This window comes from Phoca vitulina, unplaced genomic scaffold, assembly GCF_004348235.1.
Source record: "Phoca vitulina isolate PV1807 unplaced genomic scaffold, GSC_HSeal_1.0 scaffold38, whole genome shotgun sequence".
Classification (NCBI taxonomy): Eukaryota; Metazoa; Chordata; class Mammalia; order Carnivora; family Phocidae; genus Phoca; species Phoca vitulina.
In genome coordinates, this window is record NW_022589741.1 from 16,246,128 (window position 1) to 16,273,542 (window position 27,415).

Genomic DNA, 27,415 nt, shown 5'->3' on the forward strand with positions numbered 1-27,415 from the left:
GAGTGGGGAGGGACAGGTAGGGGAAGAGGGCTTCCAACCCAGGGCAGCCTTCACTGGTTAATGAGACCCGAGCAGAAATACAGGGTCTGGCTCCTGGCTTTGTCTCATTAATTTCTCCTGCCCCCCTAGCTCTTTCTTACATCTCCGTGTTTCCACTTATAATTCAGAGGTAATAATCTGGCCGCAAGAGAAAACTTAATAGCACATTAGTTGGTAGGGAATGGACAAAGCCATCTTTTCCTAACGGGAGTAAAAAAGTAGACAGGAAATCGGGGAGGAAAGAGCTCAGCCACATGGTGGTGCTGGGCTTGGGGGATGACTTTGGTACTCAAGCTGGAAGGGGGGTGATGCCATGTTCACCGTGCATTAGCTGTGGTGCCCATGGCTATCATTTTGATGATAGACATGTGGGTGAGGCCCAGACAAGTTAAGTCCTATGTCCAGGGTTTAGTAAAGAGCAAGCTTGATCTCACACTTTGGTCCTTCAGCCTCCAAAGCCTATGCTTTGCCTGTTACCCTAGGTCTTAGATTTCAGTTGACTAATGAAAAGGGGGAAAAAAATTCATTTGTAGAGGCCCTTAAGTGAGGAATTGTAGCTCTTGAACTCTAGGGGATTTCAAGATCTTCTGATCTAGGTAAGATATTATTTACTCTTCTTTTCAGAGGAAGTGACTGGGTCCCAGAGATGTTAAGCCACCTGTCCAGGGTCATGCAGCCAGGAGGTGACTGAGGAGGGAGATCAGACTGCACATTCCTTCCTATTGAGTAAGGCCTCAGATGTCAGATCAATCCATGCTTTATTAAAATAGGTTCGGGGGTGGGGTGGGAGGATGGGTTAGCCTGGTGATGGGTATTGAGGAGGGCACGTTCTGCATGGAGCACTGGGTGTTATGCACAAACAATGAATCATGGAACACTACATCTAAAACTAATGATGTGGGCGCCTGGGTGGCTCAGTTGGTTAAGCGACTGCCTTCGGCTCAGGTCATGATCCTGGAGTCCCGGGATCGAGTCCCACATCAGGCTCCCTGCTCAGCAGGGAGTCTGCTCCTCCCTCTCATGCTCTCTCTCATTCTCTCTCTCGCAAATAAATACAATCTTAAAAAAAATTTTTTTTTTAAACTAATGATGTATGGGGATTAACATAACAATAAAAAATAAAAATAAAATAAAAAAAAATAAAATAGGGTCTATTTAAGATGATTGCAAGCTAAATCTGTGGACCGAGCCTGACTTCTTACTCCTGCCATTTCCTACTGTTCGGTCCTCAGTGGAGACAGAGACCTACATCACCGTCTTTCCTGTCACTCTTCCTCGAGTTGAAGGCTGGCATTTAAATCTGACCTCTCCCCTTGCTCAAATTCTTCCTGCCAAAGACTGAGCTAGACCCTCTTGGGGGTTTCACTTCCCACTCAGGAGTGATTAACGTGTCCCTTTTCCAGCACATAGAGGAAATGAGCAAAGCACTTCTGTTTGAAAGGAAAAAAAGGGGGAGAGAGAGAGAGAGAGGACAAAAATATGTAACACAACCCCAGGCTCCCGTTTGGGTTTGCAAAGTGGAAAACAAAACAGAACCATTTTCCAGGTACTTTTATGTTATTGCCTCTATAATGTGCCCAAAAATATTTTCCAAGTGATTCATCTACAATCCAATAAGAACAACGGCTGTTGCCATTCCTATGAAAGGAGCCCGAGAGCATTAGTGAGCCGTTTTATTTTATGAAGGGGAAGAGGCGCAGGTGTTTGGAGCCATTTGCCTGAGGCATCGAGGCCGGTGCCCCGGGGCGTCTGTAGCTCCGTGCGGGGCAGCTGACGGAGCCGCAGGTTGGCTGGGACACCAACAGACAGTACCCCACGGTTAATGCCGGTCGGGGCTGCCCATGGTGGAGGCTTTCAACTTCAGTGCACTGGCCTCCCGCCACTCAAAGCTCTCTTTGTCATCTGCTGATTTTCAAAAAGTATCATTAACCGTAATAATTCACATTTGTAAGGGACTTTGTAGTTTGCAGTGCTGCCTTTTATCCATCTGGTGTGATCTTGATAACCACCCTGAGACTGAAACAGTTACTATCATCCCCATTTTACAGATGAGAAGACTGAAGCTTTTTTTTTCTTTTTTTTTGATTTTTTTTATTATGTTATGTTAATCACCATACATCACATCATTAGTTTTTGATGTAGTGTTCCATGATTCATTGTTTGCATATAACACCCAGTGCTCCATGGTGGGGGGTGGGAGGGATGGGGTGGCTGGGTGATAGACACTGGGGAGGGTATGTGCTATGGTGAGCGCTGTGAATTGTGCAAGACTGTTGAATCAGAGATCTGTACCTCTGAAACAAATAATACATTATATGTTAAAAAAAAAAGAAGATAGCAGGAGGGGAAGAATGAAGGGGGGGAATCGGAGGGGGAGATGAACCATGAGAAGACGATGGACTCTGAAAAACAAACTGAGGGTTCTAGAGGGGAGGGGGGTGGGAGGATGGGTTAGCCTGAAGACTGAAGCTTTGAAAGTTTAGTGCTTTGTCCAGATTAAGAGGCTCCCTTCCACCACTACCCCACTCCCCTGGCCGTTTCCGTATGTCGGTGTCCTCCTTGTAAATGTTGGGGATTTTATGTTGAATTCTTTTTTTAAAAATTTTTTATTGTTATGTTAATCACCATACATTACATCATTAGTTTTTGATGTAGTGTTCCATGATTCATTGTTTGTGCATAACACCCAGTGCTCCATGCAGAACGTGCCCTCTTTAATACCCATCACCAGGCTAACCCAGGTGGGCGGGGGCTAGGAAGGGTGAAGTGGGAACCTCAGAGTGGGTCTAAGTGGACCAACAGAGGCCAGGTTGGGTAGATGAGTGTCCCTCTTGTTCCTTTCCCCTTCCTATTTCCAGGCTGTTAGAAAAGTCTTATTGAATCATTCCAGTCTCATGAGTTGTGCGTTTGGGATTAAGGCGAAGGACCTGTGTCCCCAGCAAGGCATTCTTTGAAGGGGGTGGTGGCTGTTTCTGATACCACCCTGTTGATGTCGGCAGTAATAAGTGGGACAAGATGAAGCTTAGGGGACAAGGGTCAGGGAAGAAAGAGCCTGCTGCCTGCCTCACTGGAAAGCCTCCCTCTTCTGCCAACCACGGAAGGTTAGGGTTTGAGGATTTTGAAACCTAATTGTCCACAACAATGTGAATTTACGTAACACTACTGAACTGCACACTTGAAAATGATTAAGAAGGTAAATTTTATTTCGTGTATTTTACCAATAAGAAAAATAACTAACAATGGCTCGTAGTTTATGAGTCAAAAGGCTTATAAGGGTTCTGAGAATAGACAGTATTTCTCTGCCCTATCCTTCCTTAACCCCTCAGCCTCCCCTCTTCGAAGCAACGGCATTCAACGTTTTCTCTCTTTTTTTCTGACATTTACATATCTCTAGAGTTCTAAATAATATGTATGTATCACTTAGTTTAATGCATTAATTATATTATCCATTGACTTTCTATTTATGCTAATGAGGATTTAGTTCTCTTACGCTGCCATCCCCTCTGACTCTTACCCTCTATATAGAGTATTTAAGCTAGTTAAATCAATATTCAGGATTTACATTGTGCCTACTTGACTATGATTCACAACTGACTATTATATTATGGTTATGTTTCCTTTTTTTTTTTTTTTTTTTTTTTTCTGAAGTTTAAAACCCTTGTTTTGCTTAACTTTTTTGCTTTGATTTTCTTTGTACTTACCAATAGCCTCTGAGAATAATTTTCCTGAAGGTCAGTCTCATCAATCAATCCATTCTGACACGTGTCTCGGAGACTTTGCTTCTGGACGCCGCTGTCGTGTCCGGTTGGCTTGTGCTTAGGTCTGTGGCACGGCTCTGACCCTAGGACTTCCCTCTGCTCTGGTCCCAGGAAATCCCTTTGCCTTTCTGTAATATACACTCTTTATTTCTAGGATCTCGCATCCTCTTCTTTTTTGGCTTGCTCCATTGTTTTGATGGAGCACATTTACCAGGAGTGTTCTCAGGTTCAAAAGACGTGCAGTAGCCAAAGGCCTGGTGAGGACAGGCCGTGGTGTGGCGCTATGCACTCTGGGCTGGTGCCTTCCGAACCTGGGGCACAGCAGCGTCCTCTCCCCTGGGTAGGATCTCCTGTTTTCTGTAGCCCCCGTAGTCTTTTTCTTATCCTTTCATCCTGCTGCAGGATTTTGATTTTTAGGAAGGCGGCGCCCTCACCCATGTCACACTAGTAAGGGGCAGAACTGTGACTTGAACCCAGATCCATGGGCTCAAGTCCAGTGTCATCTTCCGTCTGAGCTATGATCTGTACTCCTTCTACCGTAGCCAGGTCTAGTGCAGTCTGGTCCTCCCCACTCATCAGCCATCCGGCCTCACTCAACACACCTCACCTCTTCTCCCCTTCCTCCCTAGCCAGCCCCATTGTGGATGCGTGTGTCCCCAGCCCCCTGCGCCCGTGCCTGGGCCCTGTCCAGGGAGGGCATAGTCTCCCAGGGGAAAACCCCAAGGTCTGTGAGATGACCTGGCGTTTTGTCCTTTTCTCGGTGGCCGGTCTGCTTGGTGGCGGGGAATGTGGTTTATAAGGATCAAAGTCATCCCTGCCTCCTCCCTTTGTCTGTCACACAGCCCTGCTCAGGCCCCTTTGAATTGGCAGGAGGTCAGTGGAGGGGATCCCCTCTACAACATGCCTGGTCGCCTTCCCCTGGAAAAATTCAGGTCTGAGTCAAGCAAGGGAAGGAATAGCGCATAGGGAGAGAGTCAGGCTCCTCTCCATCAAGTCCCTTGTAACTCAGTAGGTGAGAGCGTGTCGTGGCAGCAAACAGGGTGGGAGAGCCTGTCCTCCTTGCGGGGCTGTCTCTGGGAGGCCTTGCCTGGCTGACTCCTCCCTCCCCTCCTAAAGCATTGCCTTCCTTGGGAAGTTTTCCAGGCGGTGTGGAAGCGAGGTGGCCATGCATGCCGGAAGTCATGCATAAGTAAAATCCACAGATAATTCCCAAGCTCTGCTTTAGCCATTAGTTTTCATCTTTCTTCCCACGAAACCTTTCTCCGAACTGCTAAGGGAGCAATGCTGATTGATTTGTGCCTTTCCCCTTTATGTTTCCTCTGCTCCCTCCCTCTGCTTCTGATTAAGATAGAAATTAGCTACGAAATGACCCAAGTAAGGCCACGACATATTCTGCAAGAAGATAGACAAGCAAGAGGCCTCAGTAATCTATAAATTAGATAATCAGGCCCAATGCCATTGGAGGTGACTCTATGCTATTTACTCATTCATTCATTCATTCATTCATTCTATGATATCTTCTTGATCGAATAAAGTTCTAGGCTCTGGTGTGATGAAATCTTGCTTTTGAGGTATTTAAAATGTATTTGAAGCAGCGTGACCTCTTGCAGATTGTAGTCACCCCAAGGTCGCTGGCCCAGCTGTTTTGCTCACTCGGTATGGGGTCCTCCGGGTCCGGCTTGGGCTGCAGGACAGCCAGTTTGCTCAGAATGAGAGTCCCGTAAATGTTTGTTGTTGCTGGTGATGCTTGATCAATAAAGCTAATCCTGCCATTGTCATCAGGGGATAAATCAGTACTTGTGTGTGTGAGAATTTCCCCTTGAACGTGTTTCTGAGGATGCTCAATCAGACTCTTTATGGTTTCCAAGAGCTGGGGCATGATGAAAAGGGCCTTGGCAATTTGCTGCTGTGGAGAAGTTGAACAGAAAGCAGGGAGTCAATGAATTAGGGCCCCGCGGCTCACCCATGCTACCCCACAGCCGCTGAGGACCCTGGGCCTCCGCTCAGCAATCTTCAGCTCAAGCTTGCGGGTTCTTTGATGGCAGCTCAACTCTTGTCTCTCTGGGTGGGAGGAGGAGGTAGACGCAAGGATGGAGAGTTGGCACTGGAGTACTTGGGCCTCAGAGTGGTTGTGAGCAGGTATGTAAGAGAGCAGAGCAGGAGTCTGTAGGGGAGCGGCTGGGACTGGACTTGGACTCAGCAGGCCGAGGTCCTCCCACCACAGACAGTGTGTGCATGGGCACGAATCAGGAGCCAGGGAGCCACAGAGGTCCAGGGCTTGGGGTTCAAGAGCCACTCCCAGCCCCTTCTGTGTGGGGTGGCCCGGCCTGACCGCCAAGCCTGTGCTCACACTCCGGCTCCTCCGTACCTCGGAGGCCTGGATGGAAGGTGGCTGAAACAGGGCTGATGGCAAGGCCTTGGGACTCCAGCTGACTCTACTCCACCGGCTCAGGGATTGGGGGTGTCACAGCTCCGAGAGCATCTCCTGTGACATGTCCTCTCCCCTCTGGGACCAACCCCGGGGCCTCCAGGACAGATTCCCTGATGTGAGATTTAGTTCTTTGTTACCTGTCTTCTCTGCAGCCTTACCTGAAGCTTCCTGAGAACAAGTCAGGAAGCTCTTCCCTAGTCCAGACGTGCTGTGACACGCGCCAGGCGTGAGGTAGGGGCTCCGTAAGTGCTGGGTGAATGGAGCAGGGCACTGCGTGGTTGTACCTGAACAGATGGGGGGCAGGGCAGGGAGCAGGTGTCCACGATGGAGTCACTGGGCGAGATGGACCGCCGTGGTTCTAGGTCTTCTTCCAGGGAGGGAAGGACGGAGGGATGGTAATGACAATGAGCAAACACTAGAACAGGGCGTGCTCCGCACCAGGGCCTCTTGGAATGCCTTACACAGGTGCCCTTGTTGAATCCTTTGTTTTCCTCATTTAATTCTTAGTGCAGCCCTATGAGGCAGGTGTTCTCATTAGTCCCACTTCACAGATGAGGAAATGGGAGACCTGGCTTCCTTGTGTGCGTTCTTCACATCTCTTCCTTGGCGAAGGCTCAACTACCCTCTACCTCCCTGTCACTGCATTTCTTACTCTCTCTGGCTGTTTGCTTGTCCCGCTTTCCTAGGACTGACTGTAGGCTCTGTCTGCACGGGGACTAGGCTTGTCTTGCTCATATTGAACCCCTGGTGCCCGGCGTGCCGTTGGTACGGAGTAGATGCCCAGTACATGTCTCTGAATGAATGAATGAACAGACTGCGAGAGTGTCACCTGCTCTCCACTGAAGCATTCCACCAGGCTGCAGGGAGGATGGCTCTTTCTTCTGTGACTCCCCACAGGGCCCATGAGCAGAGGGGCGTCCAGGACCAGGCACCTCTGTTGAACCCATGTTTGTTGAGTGCCTACTGTGTACCGCCTCCATATTGAGTGCCAGGGAAGGCGTCCCTACCATCAAGGAGTTTCCAACATCTTCTGCAAAGAAATCCCTTCACTTGAATCTCTCCTAAAGCTCTCTTGTGCTTTTGGCGAATAGCCCCCACTTTGCCTTCTAGGGCTTCTAGGAAGGGGTGAATGAGTGCCATTCTCGGCAGCCCTCTCAGCCTCAGAGGACCCTGCCACAGCCACCCCCCGCCTCAGGTAGACCAGCCGAGATGATTCAGTTATGTACCTTAGTGCTTGGATCTTTTGCTTGCTCCTTTTTGAGGACATGAATATTATTTTTTTGCAAAATCTGAAGCATATGTTTTCTGCTCAGCCTGTGGCGGGCCGAGGGTATCTTTGCATTTACTGTCTCCAGTCTCTCCTCTCCTCTCCCTGCCCAGCCACTGCCTTGTACCTGATGTAATGTTCACACCTTACTTGGTGGCTCCTCATGGAGCTCATCTGCATCCCTTCTCTCTGGCGCCTCGGTCTTCCCACCATCTTCCACGCTCTCCTTCCCCACTGGGACATTTTTGCAGGAGGTGCCAAGGGTTTTCTGAATGGGGTGTGCTTGTGAGAGTGTGAATGTGTCTGGGGCACGTGCCTCCCACCCTGCCCCAGGCACAGCTCTATATACAACTCCTACTCTTGGCCAGTTCTCTGCCCTTTCCCCTCCAGACACCACCAGCCTCTCTGACCCCCTGCTCGGCACTGCCCGGGACGCTGGCGGGCCTCGATGTGCTTATGGACTGAGCAGCAGGCAGCTATTGAGGGGGACCCTGAGCAGAGTGGCTCAAACGTGGTCCACACAGCATTTCGCTGCCGCTGGAAGACACAGCCCCTTGCATTTTTGAGGCGGCGACCATAGGAAAACAAAGTATGAGTGGTCATAATTTCCTGGGCTCCTGAGCAAATTTGTATTTCATTCTGATTGTTGAATGTGTTGCCTAATTGTAGCTATAAAAAGGAATAGTCCATCTTCCCCATGAAATCCTGGTGCTGGCTAATTGTTGTTTAATTAGTTGATTCCAATGGTTGAGGGGTGAGTTTGGAATTACAATTACAACTCCTATTATTTCAGGGAGATTGCTGAATTAATTAGTGGGACAATAGGATTCCTCATTATTGACATCTTAAGAATCCACAATAATAACTTTAAAATGGGTTGCAATAATGGAGGTTGGTCATAGATCTGTCTTCTCTGCTGGGTGAGGCTGGACTTCAGGAGGACCGGGGCCTCCCGTTCTGCCCCTCCTTCCAGGGGAGGGGATGGGAGTCTGGAGAGGCAGGTGCTCTTGGTGAGAGTTTTGATTCTCACCAAGTTTTGACCAGGGGTAGTAGGGGAGGCAGGGAGGGATCTCACAGCTGTGCTTGGCTTTCTCATGACCTGAGCGGGTAAAGGCCAATGGTGATGTAAGATGGGAGAGAAGAGGAAGGAAAGGGTCCAGCCAAGAATGTGCAGGGTTTAATTCAAGGTCAATGAAGAGGAACTTTGCTTATAGCTCTGATGATCATGGACAGCCCATTGGACAGGGGCAAGTGGCAGGGCTTCCAGAGAGTCAGGCCCAAGTGGTGACAAGGCCAAGGTCATGCAAGGAGCTCTTGGAGCTGGGTGGGTCCTCGGGAGCCTGTGTTCCCAAAGCCCCTCTGTGACTATCAGCCTGTGCTGGGCCAGGGACAAGGTTGGTTGTTGTTTGGTTCCAGGTGACCTCCAGCCTTCTGCTTCAGATCTTACCTTAGCTCCTGCTGGGCATGCTCAGTGGGGAGCTGAGAGGATTCTGCTCCCTCTCCTTCCTTGTCATTTTCCCCCCTCTCCCCAGGAGTCTCCAGAAGCATCTTCCACTCTGGATATAAAAGAGAAAAATTGCACTGTAGCTTCAGCAAGAGAGGTGATAATGAGGATATAGGAGAAACTGTTTATCTAGGTAGTTAATATATGAATCATGCTGAAGGTCACGTGGCATCTTTCTTTCAAAGAGAGATTCCTACCCCTGCCTTAGCTGTACACATGGAGAAGTGGGGCAGGGCATAGTTCTGTCCCGAATTCTGGATCTTGTGGAGTTGGAGCCTGGAGACATTAAGCCTGGGATGGAGGTGGGGGCAGGTGAGTGGGCTGTGGCCTCAGAGGAGGGTGGGAGGGAGTGAGGTCCTGTGGAAAGCACTGCATGGGGTGATGGAGATCTCTTGGTTTGGAAGGACCTTCTTCCTTCAGGTTCTGAAGACAGTCGCCCAATGAAAGCTGGATGGGAGCCCATTCCAGGCACCATGTCCTGGGTGTGCATCTTCCCCTCTCCCCCACCAGTGTGCCACTCTGCTCTTCCAGGGCTAGGCGTCCTCCAAGGGGGCAGAGGGCCAGGGGTTTCTTAGAAGGCACATCATTAAGATTTAATGGGACATTTCCTGCCAGACAGGGGGATTGTAAAATGCAGCTAATTCAGATAGCTAGGGGAGCACAGAGTCATTTTGCCTGTCTGCTAGCAAAGGCCAGACATGAAATTATGCCAGTCCCTGTTCTCCTCTCTCCAGCCCTCCCCAGCCTCACCCCTGGGCTGCAGCTGGGCTGCCCCCGGAGCCGCTGCCGGACAGTGTCCCTCCCGACCGGCAGCCGAGTGTGCCGCTCAGCCCACAGAGGGTAGATAGCAGTGCTGAGAGCTTAATGAGGAACGCCACGCCAGGCAGGGTCCAGGCGGCCATGAGCCCCTGTGCAGTGCAGACTCCTTGGCTCTGGCCCTGGGGACCACAGCCGCAGCCCAGGCATCCTTTTGATCCCCTTGATCCCCTGCAGCGGGTTTTCCAGAGCCTTGATCTGTCAGGATCCTATCCCTTTGGCAGGGGGAGCGAAACAGCTCAAGGAAGTCAGTTGGAGAAGGGGGTGCGGCGTGCGAGTGAGTGCATGTGTGTGCATGTGTGTGCGAGAGACAACGAATCAGGGACAGGCAGACAAAGGGAGGGAGAGGGGGCAGAGCGGGAGAAAGAGAGAAATAAGGCTGGGGGCAGGGAAATAGAAGGGCAGTGGTGGCCTTCCCCAGGACAGGGGTATTTGGCCAAGGCTGGTCTCATCTGTGAGTCTACACCCATAGGAGCTTAGAAATGAGAACATGGAGGGACAGGGGTAGGCACAGCCCACGGTCCTCTGGGGCTCTCTGGTCCGCGCCTCCACGATTGGGCTGAGAGCGTGCTGGATTAAAGACTCCCAAGAAGCCCGAGAGAGGCGGGGGTTTAGAGCTGCCCGTATGTAGGCATGTGATGGAGCCATCTCTAGATGTGGACTCCAGAAGGCTCTGCCTCTTACAGTGGGTGTGACCTCTCTGAGGGCACATGAAAGTGAGGATGCTGTTGCCAACCTCCCAGGATTGTCGTGGGTGAACATGAGACAACACAGCCAGAACCTCTGGGACATACCAGTTATGTATGTCAGCCACCTTCCCTCCCTTCTGTGCGAGAGGTGCCTAATGCAGGCGTGGCTCTCAGTACAAGCTGGTATAATCAGCCTCTGGAACCTGAGAACCATCTGGGAGCTGCCCAGCGGGACGTGCGCTGGGCCCAACCTGCCAGCAGGCCCCTACACCGCCTGCCACGTATCCCTTCCTTTCTTGCGTGGCCCAGCTTTGCCCATGCCCACAGGTACCCAGATGAGAGGTGGAGAGGGTGGCCGACGCCAGCTCCCCAGCGGCTGGGTTTGAGCCCACTCCCTGGCCACTGCAAGTTCCAGGTTAGCTGCTCCATCCAGAGAGGGGCTGAGGCTGCAGCATCCCACAGGCCGTGCGGGGCCTTCCCTGTGTCTGAGGCCCACAGGCAGACTCCTTCCTGAAGATACATTTGTGGAGTATGTACTGTGTGCCAGGCCCTGCCCCTGGCACTGAGGATTCTGCAGAGGGTGAGACTGGCTGAGGATGACCAGGGGTGAGTGAAGACGATCAGGATGTGGTAAGTGTCATGGCAAAATGAAAACCCTGGGACGGATGAGGTGTGGGGCTTTCCAGGGGGAACTGACGGGGCACCTTTCTGAGGAGGTGACGTTTTTATGCTGAGACCTGGAAGGTCAGAAGGAGCCCTCCACACAGAGGTCAGCACAGAGCCTTCTGGCTGAGGGGAATTAGGCTGGAGCAAAATCCCCCATGTGGGTCATGCTTGGTGTCCTCGAGAGATGGAAAGATAGCCAGAGGGGCTGGCTCATGGCAGACAGAGGGTGCGGGGTGGTGTGCGGCGAGGTCTTGCGGGCCGGGCAGGAATTTGGATTCTACCCTCAGATGAGATGAGAAGGCAGTGGAGTTTGAAGCAGGGAGGGACATAATCTGATTTATATTTGCAAAAATAATTCCGACTGCCCTTTAAGAATAAATTATAGGGGAGAAAAAGTTAAGAAGTGACGGGCAGTAGGCTGACTGCGAGCTGACAGAGGCTTGGATGGAGGGCAGCCCTGGCGACCACAGATGTCTGTTGGGCAGGATCCAGATACGTGTGCCCTCCTTTCTGATGAAGGTACACTTCACATACGCTAAAATGCACCGTGGAGTGTGAGGTTCTGTGAATTTTGACAAATGCACGCACTGTGTGACCAGAGCCACTCAAGATACGGAACGTGCCTGTCACCTCACACATTCGCCTGTGCCCGTTGTCAGCCCCTCCTCCCACCTCCCACCCCTGGCCAACCACCGATCTGGTTTTGTCCCTATGGGTTTGCCTTTTCTAAAAAAGTCATGTAAATGGAATCATACGGTATGTGGTTTTTGGAGTCTTTGTACAATGCGTTCCTTCAGTTAGCGCAAAGCATCCGAGAGCATGCATGAGGTGTGGGTGTGCAGGTATAAATACGTAACTCACTCCTTCTTACAGCTGGGTAGTATTCCATTCTACGAAAATACCAGTTTTCACCACTTGAAGGACATTTGGGCTGTTTTTCATGTCTGGCAATGTCAAGTAAACCCTCGAGTACAGGTTTTTATGTGAATATAAGTTCACTTCACCTGGGTCAACACCAAGGAGTGGAATTCCTGGGTCATCCAGTAAATGTAGGTTTCACTTTGTCAGAAACCCCTGACCTGTTTTCCAAGGTACCATTTTGCATCCCCACTTAGCAATGGATGAGAATTCTAGTTGCTCTGAATCCTTGTCAACACTTGGTGTTGTCCATTTAAAAAAAAAATAAAATTTTTTCCTCCATTCTAATAGATACATAGTGATATCTCATTGTGGTTCTAATTTGCCAGTCCCCAAGGACTAATGATGTAAGTGTCTTTTCATATGCTCATTGGCAATCCCTCTGTCTTCTTGGGTGAAGTATCTGTTTAAGTCGTTTGTACATTTTTGTATAGCTTGTTAGTTTTCTTATTATTGAGTTGGGAGTTCTTTATATATTCTGGATGTAAGTTATCAGAGATGTGATTTGCATAGGTTCTCTCCCACTCTGTGGTTTGTCCTTCCTTTCATGCTCCCTCGCTCTTGCTCACTCTCTCCTAAGTCACAAGATCAAGGATATTTATGAAAATAGAACAAAGACTAAAGCAAACATAATTCTTTTATCACAGACCACTCCTCTGTTGTCAGTCAGAGCATGGTTTCAGAAGACAGCCTCTATGAGAATCTTATCGCGATGGACCAGATCTTGTAGTTTCTATGTTTTTTAATTAGAGTAAAACACACATAACACAAATTTAGTATCATAGCCATTTTTAAGTGTATGGTACCGGAGCACTAAATACAGGTACATTATTGTGTAAGCACTCTCTAGAGCTCTTTTTATCTTTCAGAACTGAAATCTTGGCATCCATAAAGCAAAATCTCTGCATTCCCTGCTCCCCCAGGCCCTGGCAACAACCATTCTTTCTGCCTCTCCGCATTTGGCTATTTGTTAAGTGGAATCATACAGTGTTTACCTTTTTGTGACTAGCTTATTTCACTGAAGATAATGTCCTCAAGGTTCACCCGTGTTATAGCATGTGACAGATTTTCCTTCCTTTTTAAGGCTGAATGCTATTCCAGTGTATGTTTATGCCACATTTTTTTATCCTAATTTGTATGTCAATGGACATTTGTTTTGTTTACACTTTTTAAAGATTTTTATTTATTTATTAGAGAGAGAGAGAGAGGGCGTGCACACATGCGTGAGCAGGGGGTGGAGCACGGGGAGAAGGAGAGGGAAAGAATCTTGAGCAGACACCCTGCTGAGGGCAGAGCCCTGACATGGGGCTTGATCTCACGACCCTGAGATCATGACCTGAGCCAAGATAAGGAGTTGAATACTTAACTGACTGAGCCGCCCAGGTGCCCCTTGCTTACGCTTTTTGATTATTGTGAATAATGCTGCTATAAAATTGGTTGTAAGCATATCGCTTTCAGACCCTGCTTTCTACTCTTCTATATTCTTTTCATTCTTTTGCCAGGGCCTTTTGAAGAGCGGAAGTTCTTAATTTGATAAAGTCTAATATGTCAGTTTTTTCATTTATGGATTGTGCTTTGGTATTGTATCTGCGTACTCATTGCCTGATCCAAGGTCACAAATATTTCCTCCTACATTTAGATTTTATAGTTTGGCCCATGATCCATTTTGAGCTTTTTTTTTTTTTACATGGTGAGGGGTGTATGGGTTAAGGTGTTTTTGTTTGTTTGTTTTGTGTTTTGTTTTGCAAATGGATATCCAGTTGTTTTTAGGACTATTTGTTGAAAAGACTATCCTTCCTCCACTGAATTATTTTTATATTAGGTATGTTTTTGAGCTAGGATTGATAGGACTTGTGTTTGGCTGTGGAACACAAGGGAAAGAGAGGAATTAAGGACGACTGAGTTTTGGCTCAAGCATCTGGTTGGATTATGGGGCCATTTTCTAAGATGGGGGAACATAGAGGAGAACAAGTTAGGGAGTTGGGAGTTGTGTTTTGGAAAAGCCCATGAGGCATAAGAGCATTTGGCAAGGAGACAGCTGACAAAGGAGTCTGGAGTTCAGGACGGAAGTAAAGGCTGGAGATAGACATTTTGCAAGTCATTGGTGCATAGAGACAGGTAAGCCAACACTGAATGCCATGTGCTGAGTGCAGCGATAGAGCTTTGTGCGAGGGGGGCAGGGCTCTGGGTCAGAGTGAGGCGGAAACATGGAAGGGCCTTAGAGGAGGCCAGGTGAGTGGGTCTTAATGAGTGAGTAGGAATTTGCCAAGAGAGGACCCGGGGAATGGCATTTCAGGGGAAGGATCAGAATATGCACAGGTGCAGGGGTATGAAGCATAGGGTCTTCAGGAAGCTGTCGGGTTTGGCGCAGCCAGAGGAAAGGTGCACAGGTTAGGAGGATGGGGCGGGGGTGAGTCTGGAAGAAGACAAGGCCAACTCAGGAAGAGCCGGTTTGCAGAGAAAAGAGTTTAAACTTTCTCACGGAGACACTGGGTGAAGCAATGACAGACTTTCTGCGAGGTCGTGACCATGCCTCTGCCCTCACATGTTTGTTTCAGGTAAATAACCAGGGCCATGGTGACGAGTGGGGACCATGCGACAGGAAGGGGGAAGGTCAGGGAGGAGGAGTTTGTTGCTGATGTCTGCACTTGGCAGTGGTGGGAGGGATGGGAAGTTAGAGGGGACAGTGAGGACATTTAGAATAAGTGCACTCCTCTTATAGTGTTCCCTCCTTTGGCCCTGCCAGCCAGGCTACCCTTCCTCTGACGTAGAATGTGTTTGTCCCTCGGGATCCCTGATTAGATCAAACCCCACAATTTAGATGACTCTCTCTGTGCTCTGCAAACCTGATGTGTAGTTGAAATCAAGGCACCTGCTCGCTCCCCCTCCGCCCAGGCACGGCAGCGAGGGGGGACCAGACACAGGCCTTCAGTGGACGGCTGTTGGGTCTGATCCTTCATCTGTCGGCCTAATCAGACCCCGTCTGTCCTGACAGGAATACAGATGCGATGCTTCTTTTTCACTCTGTCTGAAATTGCTTTGTAATAACAGTAGGAGTTAGAGAGGCATTTTTATTGATTAAACAATCGAGGCGATTTGTCTTTACAAAACTGAAAATATAGAGGTGTCTCTTTCTCCCTCTGTATACATTACACATGCTTATTTATTAGAGGCAACAGTCTCTGCTTATAATCAAGCTGATGTTTATGATGGGGCTGCTTTACAATGCCAGGCTGAGATGATATAATGGGAGCTGGAGTGAAAAGAAGCCTAATGTAATGACACTGACAATCAGGGGTGAGAGGCCTCTGGGGAAGGCAGCGCTGGCGGGGATGAGTGGTTGGAGGGAACCATGGAGCCATTTTGATACGGAAAAAGGATTCTTATAATGTCACATGGGGAGAACAACATGATTTTGGATCTGATGGCTCAAGGTTTGAATCCTAGCTCTGCCATTTATTGCCTGTGTCTCCTGGGAGAAGTTAAAGTCAGATACTTAAAGTCTCTGACACCCAAAATAGGGATAATGATGTCTAATAGGATGGCATAGGCAAGTCGCTTACACAGTATTAGATGTATGGAGTTATTACCTTGATCTTTTCAGAATGGGGTTCTAGGTAGGAATGGGTGTGTTAAGGTGCTTGGGCTGGTAACTTGTGTAGTGAGCAAGTTAGGAGCTGCTCAGGCAAGTTCAGGCCCAGCTCATTCATCTTAGATCCTGCTTGCAAGGCTGGCCTGATGGCTCAGACAGGCAGGTACACCTCGTGTTGTGCTATCTGGAGCCCGCTGGATTACTGGGCCAGGTACCGGTTAGCTGTGCTGCTAGGTGAGTCTTCAGGGGGAGGGAGCAGGCAGCCGGAGGTTGGTGACTTGCCTTTCCAGTTGAGTGGGTAGAGTGTGGCCTTGTTGGACAAGGATGCCGCTGCTGGAGCACCCAGCTGCATTAGTAAGAGATCTTTGTAATTCCAAACTGATGTGGTGTAATTGTTCCAGCCCTGCAGGGCTCTGTAGGAAAACCACTGGCAGTCACTTGGCTGCTGGGTTTGCTAAATCGTTTTCCTGAATTCAGTTTATCACCCTCGATTGTGAGCTTCGGCACACAGACCATGGGCATGCAGCCTCACGAGGGCAGGTGGCTGGAGATGAGCAAGACAGATGTTCGGAGCACCCATCTCTGCTGATGTGTGGCTGGACTTGGCCTGCTCTTGGGGATACCCAGAATCCAGAGGGAGGTGAAAGAGCTTAGGTGGGGTTCTCTGCATGCTTCTGGTCCTCAGGCTTCTTGGTGCCCGGATTCAGGGTCTGTTGGAGCAGAAGCTTCTTGGCGTATGGTATTCTTGGTGTTGAAATGTTAGGGTGAGGTGACCACCCTGCCAGTTACCTTCCTTTCTTACTGCCTGGCAACTGATCAATAATTGCACACTGGTACGTACTATGTGGAAGCACAGAAGGGGATAGGAGCGGGAGGTGGCAAGCATTATACGAGGTCTTTACTGGCTCATCTGGAGTAGGTTTTCAGAGGGCAGGGAGTTACTGTGCATTAACTAGCCTAGTGAGGCAGGCCTTACAACAGGAGTGGGGTTTGCAGGATTCAGTCTGCAGGGCGGCCTGGGAGGCATTCCAGGAGGTCAAGGGTGTAAGCCAAGGGCAAAGTGTTTAGAATAATGAATGCAAGAGTTTGGTGTCAGGGAATAGAGCAGAACAGTGTTCTCAACATTTTGGGTCAGATGATTCTTTGTTATGGGGGCTGCCCTGGCATTGTAGGATACTTAGCAGCGTCTCTGGTCTCTACCTACGAGATGCCAGTCATATCCAAGCCCTCCAGCCCCCAAGTTGTGACAACCAAATATGTCTCTAGACTTGCCAGACATCTGCTTGCAAAGTCGCCCCCCTGTTGAGAATCGTTGGTGTAGGGGATAATCAGAGATAAGAGTGAAAGGTTGGCTGGCCATCTGGAAGGGCCTTGGGTTTCTTGTCAAGGTTGGGACTACAGCTCAATAACAACAACAAAATCAACCTGATTAAAAAATGGGCAAAGGACTTGAATAGGCATTTTGCCAAAGATAAAGGACCAATAAGCATATCAAAAGGTGTTTGATATCACTGATCATCAGAAGTACAATCAAAACCACAATGAGATATCACTTCATACTCATCGGGATGGCTACTATCAAAAAAATAAAAGTATTGACAGGGATATGGAGTTGTACACTGTTGGTGCGTCACTGTGGGAAAACAGTATGGCAACTCTTCAGAAAATTAAAGGTAGAATTACTGTATGATCTAGAAATCCCACTTCTGGGTATATATCCAAAAATAATTGAAAGCAGGATCTGAAAAGATATCTGCACAACCGTGTTCATAGCAGCAGTATTCACAATAGCCAGGAGGCAGAAGCAATGCACATGTCTACTGATGGATGGATGGATAAACAAAATGTATCATATACATAGAATGGAATATTATTCAGCCTTAAAAAAGGAAGGCAGGTCTGTCACATGCTACAATTTGAATGAGCCTTGAAGACATTATGCTAAGTGAAATAAGCCAGTCACAAAGGGATAAATATGGTATGATTCCACTCATATGAGGTATATAGTCAAGTTCGTAGATATATAAAGTAGAATGGCGGTTACTCGGGGCTGGGGAGAAGGGGCAAAAGGGAGTTGTTTCATGGGTATAGAGTTTCAGTTCTGCAAGAAGAAAAAGTTCTGGAGATCTGTTTCACAACAATGCAAATATACTTAACATGACTGAACTGTGTGCCTAAAATGGCTAGGATGGTATTTATGATATGTATTTTTTACCACGATAAAAAAAAAATTAAAGGGAGTTGGGACATTATTCTGGACATAAGGGGGAGATATGGGTAGATGATTCATAGAGGTTTTGCTGCATCACCAGCATCCATCTCCAGAACTTTTTCACCTTTCAACCTGAAACTCTGTACCCATGAAATACTAACTCCATTCCTCCCTCCCCCAGCCCCTGGAGTCACCATTCTGCTCTGTCTCTATAAATTTGACTCCTTTAGCTGCCTCATAGAAGTGGAATTATACAATATTTACCCTTTCGTATCTGGCTTATTTCACTTAGCATAATGCCTTCAAGTTCCTCCCTTTTAAAAGCTGAATAATATTCCATTGTGTGTACATACCACATTTTGTTTACCCATTTATCTGTTGATGGGCATGTGGTCACCAAGAGCTTTTGCTCAGTTCAGAACTACCTTCTCTGCCAAGGGTCCCCAACGACAGACGCAGTATGGGGCCCACTTGGCTGGTAATATAAATGCAACAGGCCGGCCAAGCGGAAGGCAGTGCTTGTTAAACAGCTTGTATGGGGGCCCAAGAATGACCCCTATTTAGTTATACTACCTCGGTGTTTCTCAGGCTTTACCAAGCCATCCTCATCATGTGGAGGGCTGGTGAAAACACAGATTGCTGGGCCCACCCCCAGAGTTTCTGATTCAGTAGAGAGTCAGAAAATTCGCATTTTTATCAAGTTCCCGGGTAATATTTGCACGGCTGGTCTGGGAGAGCAACCGTACTACGTAATTTTAACTCATTGCCCAGGCCAGACAAAACACTCTGCAGGCTGTGGGTGTTCAGTGCTTGGCCTCTTCCTAGCAGAGCTCAAAATCCTACCTTTGGCCATCTTCAAAATAGTGAAGACCTGTCTAGGGAGGGCTTGACAGATTGGAGACACCTGCTTTTGGCTCAAGATAAAGTCTTAGGAACTCCTATTGGCTTAGCCACTGGAACTTTCTCAGTGCTGGCTACCCCATTCTCTGGAGCCTCTTGAATTAGATGCAGCCGCTGGAGGACAGAGCTCAGAATGTTTGAAAAATGCACAGAGGCGTTGAGCCTTTGACCCTTCAGCTTTGGGAGCATTTCCTGTTTGCACTCCCTGCCTGCAGGGGGATATCAGAAGACAAAACATAACCCTTCGCATAGAGGATCCCCTTGGGCCTCTTTCTCCCCCCTGCCTGCCTTGCCCCTCTGGCCACAATCACAGCTGTCCTCAGCAGGGCAGAGCACATTTGTCTCTTTTAATATATATTTAAAAGGTATTGATGGCCAAAGGGGCCAGAGGGACCCATACACAGCCCTGCCTGGGCGGCTGGCATTTTCACATGTAAAGGCTTCTGTCTCCCTCACTCCTAAGAGGTCAGAGCAGGAAGGGGCCTCAAAGGTCATTCTGCCCAAACCCCCAAGGCCAGAGAGGGAGGTAAGGGTCACAGGGTCACGTAGCTGAGGAGGGGCAGAGTCGGCTCTGGGACCCTGATCTTTCTTACTGATGCATCTTGCCAATTCAAGGATGTACCTATACTGAAGGTCAAGGTCTGGGGCCAGGAGATCTCAGTGGCCTTTCCATCCATAAAGGATTAATTCCCATTGACTTTTTCTTCTTTCTCTCTAGTGTTTCAGCTCCACCTCAGCGCCTACTCCTTACTCTGCCTCTACTTCCCCTCTCAGCTGGCCTGCTCTTACCCACAAGCCCTGGCACCACAGTTCCTGAGTTCATCTGGCCTGGGCAGAACATCTCCTTGAAGCCTCAGACTGTCTTTCCCAGGGAAATAGCATGAAATCGTCTTACAGCCTCTGCTGTCCTCCCCAGAAGGTGGCCTTGGCTGCATGGATCAGCCTGGTGGCCTGGGTCTGTGGTCCCAGACGAATTCTCAGTATGGATTCCCTGCACCCTGAGGTCCCAGTACCACCTGCTGCTGGGTGGTTATCTCCTTCACTGCTGTTTTTCTAGGCTGTGCACAGGGCCTGAAATATGACTGTAGAGTGATAAGTGGATGCATACATAGGCTTCGTTCCTTCCCTTGAGTTGGATTCAGGTCTCTTCTTGGGAACCCCAAGTCTGACCATACAGTGACTCAGGCATGACTGAGTGACCCATGTCGGTGGGATCTTAGGCCCTTCATGCCACAGGGTCCCTTCCTCCAGGCCCCGGTTAACCTTCATTTGGGGAGTTACCTACCAATGCCAGGCACCTGCTAGGCGATTTATGCAATATTGTTGATTCTCTCAGCAGCCCCTATGGTGGGTACTGCTATCTTTATTTTATAGGTTGGTTAAATGAAGATGTTGAGAGGTTAAGGAACTTTTAAGAGCCTTGCCTTAACTACTCCTCAGCTCCCTCCCTCCCTTCCCTGGTTTTCTGTTGCCTCACCCTGACCTAAGGCTTGAGACAGTCCCACATTGTAATGGTTATTGCCAAGAGGCGGTGTGTTCAGCGGTTAAATCACAAGAGATCTGGCTTTTTCACATGCTTCCTTCTTTTCTGGGGGTAAACTGAGGCAAGTCACCGCACTTGGAGGATCCGGCCATTTTCTGGGGACTGGGCTCTCTCGCCCCTCTTCCCAAGCCTCTAGCTGGGCTCTGGCAGGTGGGCCTGGGCATGACTGTGCCCCTGCTGGGCAGGGGACCTAATGCATCCCGAGGGCCATCCTCCGGCCGCCTGCCCTGAACAAGTCTATGCAGCTCCGTGTCACTTCCCTTCCCTCCTCTTAATATCTTCGCATCCTAGCCAGAGCACCGATCGTGTCAGGAGTTTAGGCTAAGAACGTGTTGGAAGGGTGAACCCCAGATAATCAGGGCGCATCCCCCCCTCCTTCACTCCCTTCTCCTCCCTCCCTCCCCTCCACTGCCACCTCTTCTCGGAAGTTCCCTGGGTCGGGACGGTCACATGCAGCTCTCCCCTGTCTTCGTCCTATGTGGCCCTGGTGTTTGCCTCTGGACTGATGCTCACAGACACACATTTTTGGCACCAGCGAAGGTTTGATGCTTCCGTCTCGCTGAGTTGGACAGTCCCTGTGCTGGGCCCTCCTCTGAGCTCCCCTCCTCGTCTGTATTTGCCGGCGCTGGAGCTCCTGTTCCCATCAGATGAGTCAGGGGAGAGATCTTGGAAGAGTAATTAATTTGAGGTGTTGTCAGTGTCCCAGGAAATAAGAGATATCAGTACAAGCCAGCGGTGCTTGCTCTGACCACAGAGCCCCGGAAGTGCAGGTGGGCCTCTCTTTAGGAAAACCCACTAGGTCAAGGCTGTTCGCGTTACAAAAACAAAACAAAACAAAACAAAAAAAACACATCACTTTACTGAAGGATTTGCTGCTAGGTTCTTTAAAACCGGAGCTCTTTTAGTTTATGTAAGTGATTTACAGGTCATTAAGTACTTGACAGAGGGGCTTTAGGGACAGGAAAACTTTATGTTCAAGCTTAAGAACCAGTGCCAATTACACATCCTTCAGAAATGAAGATGAAGCATCTCAGAAATTGTCTGTAAGCCCTGGGGGAAATGTGTCTGGCTCACCAAAACAGGGCCCCCCCACACCCTTTTAGAGATGGTTGCCAGGGATTCCTACAGAAATGTACCTGTTTCTCTTTAATGATGAACTCTGCGCCCCTTTCCCGACTGATCCCCTACTCAGTGCTACACCCCCTCGGCTGTGAGGGGAGATTGCCCAGCTGAAAAATCAGAGTTCAGTTCATGGCCTTTCAGGATTTACTATCCTATGCTGTTTCTCTAGTGGACTCCCTTTCTGCTCCCCAAGGCTCCCTTTCTTACCTTCTCTCACTTGGGACCTCCCTGCTCACCCCCACGCCCTCAGGCTGAGCTCAGCACCTCACCCCGGAGCTGGGAGAGGACACAGGGAGGACATGGAAGGCCTGGGATGGAGTGCCCTCGTCTCTGCGCCCCGCTCTGCAAGCCTGCCGCGGCTCTCACACGTCCCTGCTGGAGCTCCAAGGGCGGGTCCTCCCGCCTGTGCTCTGGATCGCAGCCGGTCACCTTCTTGCCCACCTCCCCCTGGGACGGGTCCGGCAGCATATGGGGCCATGCCGTCTCATGGGCCATCTCTGAGAAAGCCCCCTGCCGCTGCTGCTTCTCTCTCAGTGTCTGTTCCAGCTCTGTTCCCTCTCTTGGCCCTCCAACTGAGAGGAGTTATGGGCACGCTCAGCCCCAACTCTTTCAGCCCCCAGTCACTCTCCTGCCCACTTCAGTCTGGCCTCTGTCCCCACCACCCCACCACCCAGCTTGTGGGGGCCACTGGTAGCTTTCCTGTGGCCCAGTCCTGGGGACACTGCTCATCTGGGCTTCTCAACTGCATGCAACACCCTCTTCTGCTTGGAGATACTTTCTCCAGACTCTGGACACAGCATTCCCCTGGCTCCCTTCCCACCCCCTCTGCTTGTTCCTCCTTTACTCTTGTCTGCATATTGGAGGTTCCAAGTGTTGGCCCCAGGCCTTCTTCTCTGTCCTCACTTCCGCGCTCCGTGTTCTTGCAAGGTGAGCTCACCGATTACCAAGCTTTAAATACTCTCTATACAGTGATGACTTCCAGAGTTCTCTCTTGATCTCTGGTCTTGCAATTCTGTGTATTCGAATTTTTCATTGGAATGTTCTAGAGGTATTGCAAACATATATATAAAAAAACCCCAACAATGCAAACTCTTAATTTCTTTTCCCAAATCTGTGTCTCCCTAAATCTTCTCCTTCTCAGTAAATGGCATCCACCAGTTTGCAAGGCCAGAAACATGGGAGTCAGCCCCGATTTCTCCTGTCTCACCTCACATCTCCTATCCCACCAAGTCCTGCCAGTGTACCTCCTGCGTGTGGCTCATATTTATACCCCTCTCTCCATCTGCCCTGCCACCCACCAATCCCCAGGCCACCATCATCTCTTTCCTGACCTAAGACCGTAGGATTGGATTGGTCTCTCTACTTCCATTTTTGCTTCCTGGTCTTCACAGAGCACAGCATTTTAAAAACATAAGAGGTTGCACGTTACTCCTCTGCTTCAAACCCTTCAGTGGTTTTAAGGATAATGAATAAAACCCTAACTCCTTGCTGTGCCTTATAAGGCTCTGTGTGATCTGGCCCATCCATGAAATCATCCAGCCTCAGCTTATATGCTCGTCTTGATTGGTTGTCCTCCCAACAACCCTTCCTCCCATCTTCCATTATAGCAGAAGCCCGATTGTGTTCGGGCTGGGGGGATTTTTCATGAAAGAGGTGGTGAAATGTTCAGGGGAGATGAGCCCTTCTCCCCTCCACCTCCACTCCAGGAGGTGACCTTGGTGAAGCTGAGCTAATCATGATATTGTCGTGACTCATTGCCAGTGACTGGTTTCAGGGTGGGTGTGGGATTGGTTCTGTGCCTTGGGACTCAAGGAATGTCTACTGGCCATGTGTAGGAAGGATGTGCTGCCCTCATGAGAGAGTTGTGCATGGGGGTGATGCCTCCGTGACACCCTTCCTGCTTTTCAAATGTTGGGTGAGGATGTGGTCCTGGACACCATGAGGGGAGATGCTGCCAACACTGAGGGTGGCCGATGGGGGGGCAGGTCCTCAAAGAGATGGTTGAATGGCAGAATCCACCCTGTAATGGACCATCTTCCTTGAATGGGGTAATAGATGTCTTTATGGTTCCTTCTGGTCACTTTTAGGAAGACTTCCATTGCTTGTAACCGACCCTGTCCTAGCCAGTATTCTTCCTCTTCTCGCTGTGTTTTGCCCTCATTGCTCTGTCAGCCCCTGGACAGGCCAAACTTTTTCCTGCCCCAGGATGTTTGCACATACCCCTCTGTTTGGAACCTCTCTGCCTGCTTTTCCCATGGCCAGTGCTTGTCCATCCTTAGGTCTCACATCGCTCTCACATCAAGGCTTCCCTGCCCCTATTATTTTCTTTTCTATACTCTGATTAGTTTCATTTGTAGCTCCTAGTGGTATTTTTAAAGTATTTCTTGTGTTTACTTTTTTCTTCCCCTCTAGGCTGTAAGCTCCATAAGGGCAGAGACCATATGTCTTGTACACCACTTTGGCCCAGCCACCTTGCAAAGTACATCATGGAAAGAAGGTGCTCACCTCCTATGTGCACATTGATTGCATGAACGGAAGAACGGTCTGATCCATACTAATTTTCCCACTGTATCCTCTGCTACTCGGTGACGTCTCATGCTTTATACTCTAGCCCTGCTGACCTATGATATGATAGTTTGTAGAACGTTCTGTAGCCTCTCTCACCTCCAGACGTCTACATATGCCTGGGACAGCTCTTCTTTCTTCTCCCAGATACTCCCACTCTTCCGTAGGTCTTGGCTGAGATTCCACCTCTTCCCAGAGCTTCCCTCCCCAGATCAGGTGCCTTTAGGATGCCCTTCTGACCCGCCAAAGCACTTACCAGACCGTAGGTCCCTAAGTCTGCCCCTCCCCCCCAAGACTGTGAGCTCCTGGAGGGGATGCCTTCTTTATTACTTCCTTATCACTGTATCCCTAACACCCAGTTCATAGTAAGTATTCAATACTTAGATGTTGAATTGATTCCTTTGAGTAATACTTCTGAGTGCCCACTGTGAGTCCAGCATTGTGCTAAGTGTTTGGGATACAAAGATGAATAAGAAATTGCCTTTATTCTCACATTCTAGAAAGGGACACCGGCCTGTTAACCTGTAAAAATAAAACAATGTGGTGAGTGTGGGAAAGGGGTCTGTGGGGACAGACGTGAGGGAACAGTGAATTCTGCCTGGGGTGCTGGGAGAGCTTCAGAGCCAAAGTAGGAGAACAGCTAAAGGGGGGTTCAAGCCCACAACGTTATTTCCAAAGAGGAAGGATGAATATCTGTATTTATATGTATTAGGATCTATAGAATGTAAAGAAGGGGCTGGGCTAGGGAGATATGTTGGGGTGGGGGCTTCTGAAAAGGGCCTTCAGCAGCTAGGCTTTTGTTCGATCCAGTTCTCCCCTCACCTGAGGCTTCTTTATGTGTGAATACTGGGATAGTGGGGTGGGGCTTCAGGACCCTGGCTTAGTCCGTGGCTCCTCTCAGAGAGCTGGGAACAAACACACCAACCCCATGCCAGTCCAGCCTCAGATGACTCTGTTCCTGGGCTCCCTGGTTGCCAGAAGCATCTCTACTCACCTCGGAGGGTTGGCCCCTTTCCTTTAGGGTTCCAGTCTGGTTCTGCTCCTTACCTGCCGGGTGACCGGGGACAGACCCTTCCCACTGTGACGGGACAATGATGCTTCCCAAGTGGGGGTCTTGAGAGGCCTCCGTGGGCTAACAAAGCGTGCAAAGCACTGTGGGAGCTCCGTGATTGCAGATCCCTCCTTCTTCATCCCCTCCTTGGCTGGCCCTTCCCCAACAGGTGTTGCCTTGCCCCTGCTCTTGCCCCAGCCCCCAGGCCCTCAGTGGAGCCCCGTGGCGGACAGCAGAGTCTCCGTGTGATGGAAAGGCCATTTCTTTAGCTGCTTCTTTTTAAACAACAAAAATAAAATTGCTTCTCCGTCTTACTTGGCTGCCTCAGCCAAGTGCCTTGCCAACGTGTTTACATTAAGAGATCGGCGGGGGGCCCCCAGGTTGTGGGCTGCATGCATTTTGTCTATTTGGTGCGGCTCCCGCTTTCCTGATACGGTGCGGCATGCTAATTTTTTCTCTTAAGGTGTGAGAGGGAAAGGGAAATTGCGGCTCTGGATGAGTCCCTCCTCAGCGGCCCCTGTGCCATCCCCCTCCCCCCCCAATGTCTTCCTCCAGCCCAATTAGAAACCTGCTTGACTTTTAGGAGCCAGAGTGCCTGCCGAATTCCTATTCCAGACCCTAATTACCGCTTGATGGAATGAATAAAGACATTGTGTTTCCTGCATTTTACTTACAGAGTTGCTGATGCAGTGAATGTTGGATGAAACGTCTCTCTCCTTGGAGAGATTAAAAACCAAGTGCCTCAGCGACTGATCCAAGTGGCTGTTTTGGCGACAGACTCCCCTCCTGCCCTTGTGTGACCTGGCAGTTTAAGCGGATCTGGGGCCAGGGAGGGTGGGTCCCGAGAGGGACCTGCATTTTCTCCTCTTCTTCATCACGGTGGAGGACCACTTGACCATCTAGTCTGCTGAATACAAAAGAGAGGAGGGCTTATGGAGCACTTGCTGTGTGTTCAAGGTTTTTACTCATTCTGCCCTATCGATGTTTTGCGAGGCCTTGTTAGCCCCACTGTGCAGATGAGACGGCTCAGGATCCTGCCTAAGGTCACACACAGCTAACAGGTGGCAGAATGGTGGTTTGAAGTCAGCCTTGCGGTGCCGAGTTCATGGTCTTTCCTCACTGGCTCCTGGACATGTGCCTGGCCTGCTTGGTCCAGTCTAGCTCCCCCCTAGCCCTGGGGGAGACAACCAGTTCTTTCCCTTGAGAGTGGGTGGCAGAGTATAGTGGAAGTTAACTTCCACTGCATAACAAACCTCCCCTAACCTTAGGGGCTTAAAGCAACAAACTGTATTGTTTTTCACAGCGCTGTGTCAGCACGGTTGTTCCTTGGGTTTGGACTAGCTTGATGAAGGCCACGTCAGGGATGGCCTCACTCAGTCTCAGCTGGGGAAGAGCCATGCGGTCTCTCACTTCCCCAAGGGGCTACTCTGGGCCTCTTGGTCCATATATTTTATATGCAGATGTAATGTAGACACAGTTACAGGTACCCATCCTTCCTCTTTGCAATAACTCTGCTGGCGTGAACCCTGTCTGTCTTTAGTCATTTGTGAGGCCGTGGAAGGTTCCTAGCAGCGGAAGAGGGAAACCCTAATGGACAACCACTTCTAGAGCTATTTTATGTTAGCTAATGTCTGGTTGGCCAAAGGAGGTCACCTGTCCATGCTCAGATTCAAGAGATGGAGAAGAGATTCCTCCTCTTACCTGGAAGGGCCAGCGAGCCCCATCAGAAAGGGTGTGCATCCCAACATGGGAAAACTGTGATCATTTTGCCATCTACCATAAAGGGTAATGTTCTTCAGAAGGCTGTTTCACCATTCCTGGTCCTGTCAGCGGAGGGCTTGGAGAGGGGGGCGTCTCACGGAGCCTCTGTATCTGGACAGGATGTCACCAAGGCTGTTCCAGACAGATGTTTCTTTTCTTTTCTTTTTTAACATGCAGGGAACGAGAAAACAAAACCTCCCTGTGGTAATTTATCCACATTCTCATAACCGGCTATTATCTTTCATTATTTTTTATTTCTTGGGACCAGATGCTTCCGATGCCTGGGAGTGCATGTTTGGACTTGGTGGTAGGGCCCATCCCTGCTCCGTGGCTTGTCACTACAGGGATGGTGGAGGGGACAGCTCTGTGCTGCATGCCTCCTCCTCCTTCCTCTAGGGCTCATGGCACGCTCTGGTTTCTCCATTGGAATTTTACCTATTTCCCCCCATTACCTGGGAAATGAAGACCAGAGAGTTTTAGGCTCATTGAAGGAGGGAGAGGTTCTGAAGGATCAGTGCAGTGACTGAATGACTGAATCTCTAGGTATCTTGCCAGCTCAATGTCAGAGTCTGTGTTCCTGC

At 49.5% G+C, this 27,415-nt stretch overlaps 1 protein-coding gene across 6 annotated transcripts in view; it reads left to right on the forward strand.

Annotated features, from left to right (window-relative positions):
* The window catches only part of GRIK4 (glutamate ionotropic receptor kainate type subunit 4), a 428,651-nt gene that overhangs the window by 44,448 nt on the left and 356,788 nt on the right, over positions 1–27,415 (forward strand). For 2 of the 6 annotated variants that reach the window (XM_032428067.1, XM_032428066.1), the window contains exon 2: positions 664–765. The exons of the other annotated variants lie outside the window; for them this stretch is intronic. The gene's annotated coding sequence lies outside the window, so the exon portion shown is untranslated. The remainder of the gene's footprint in view (positions 1–663; positions 766–27,415) is intronic. 6 annotated transcript variants of the gene reach the window in all.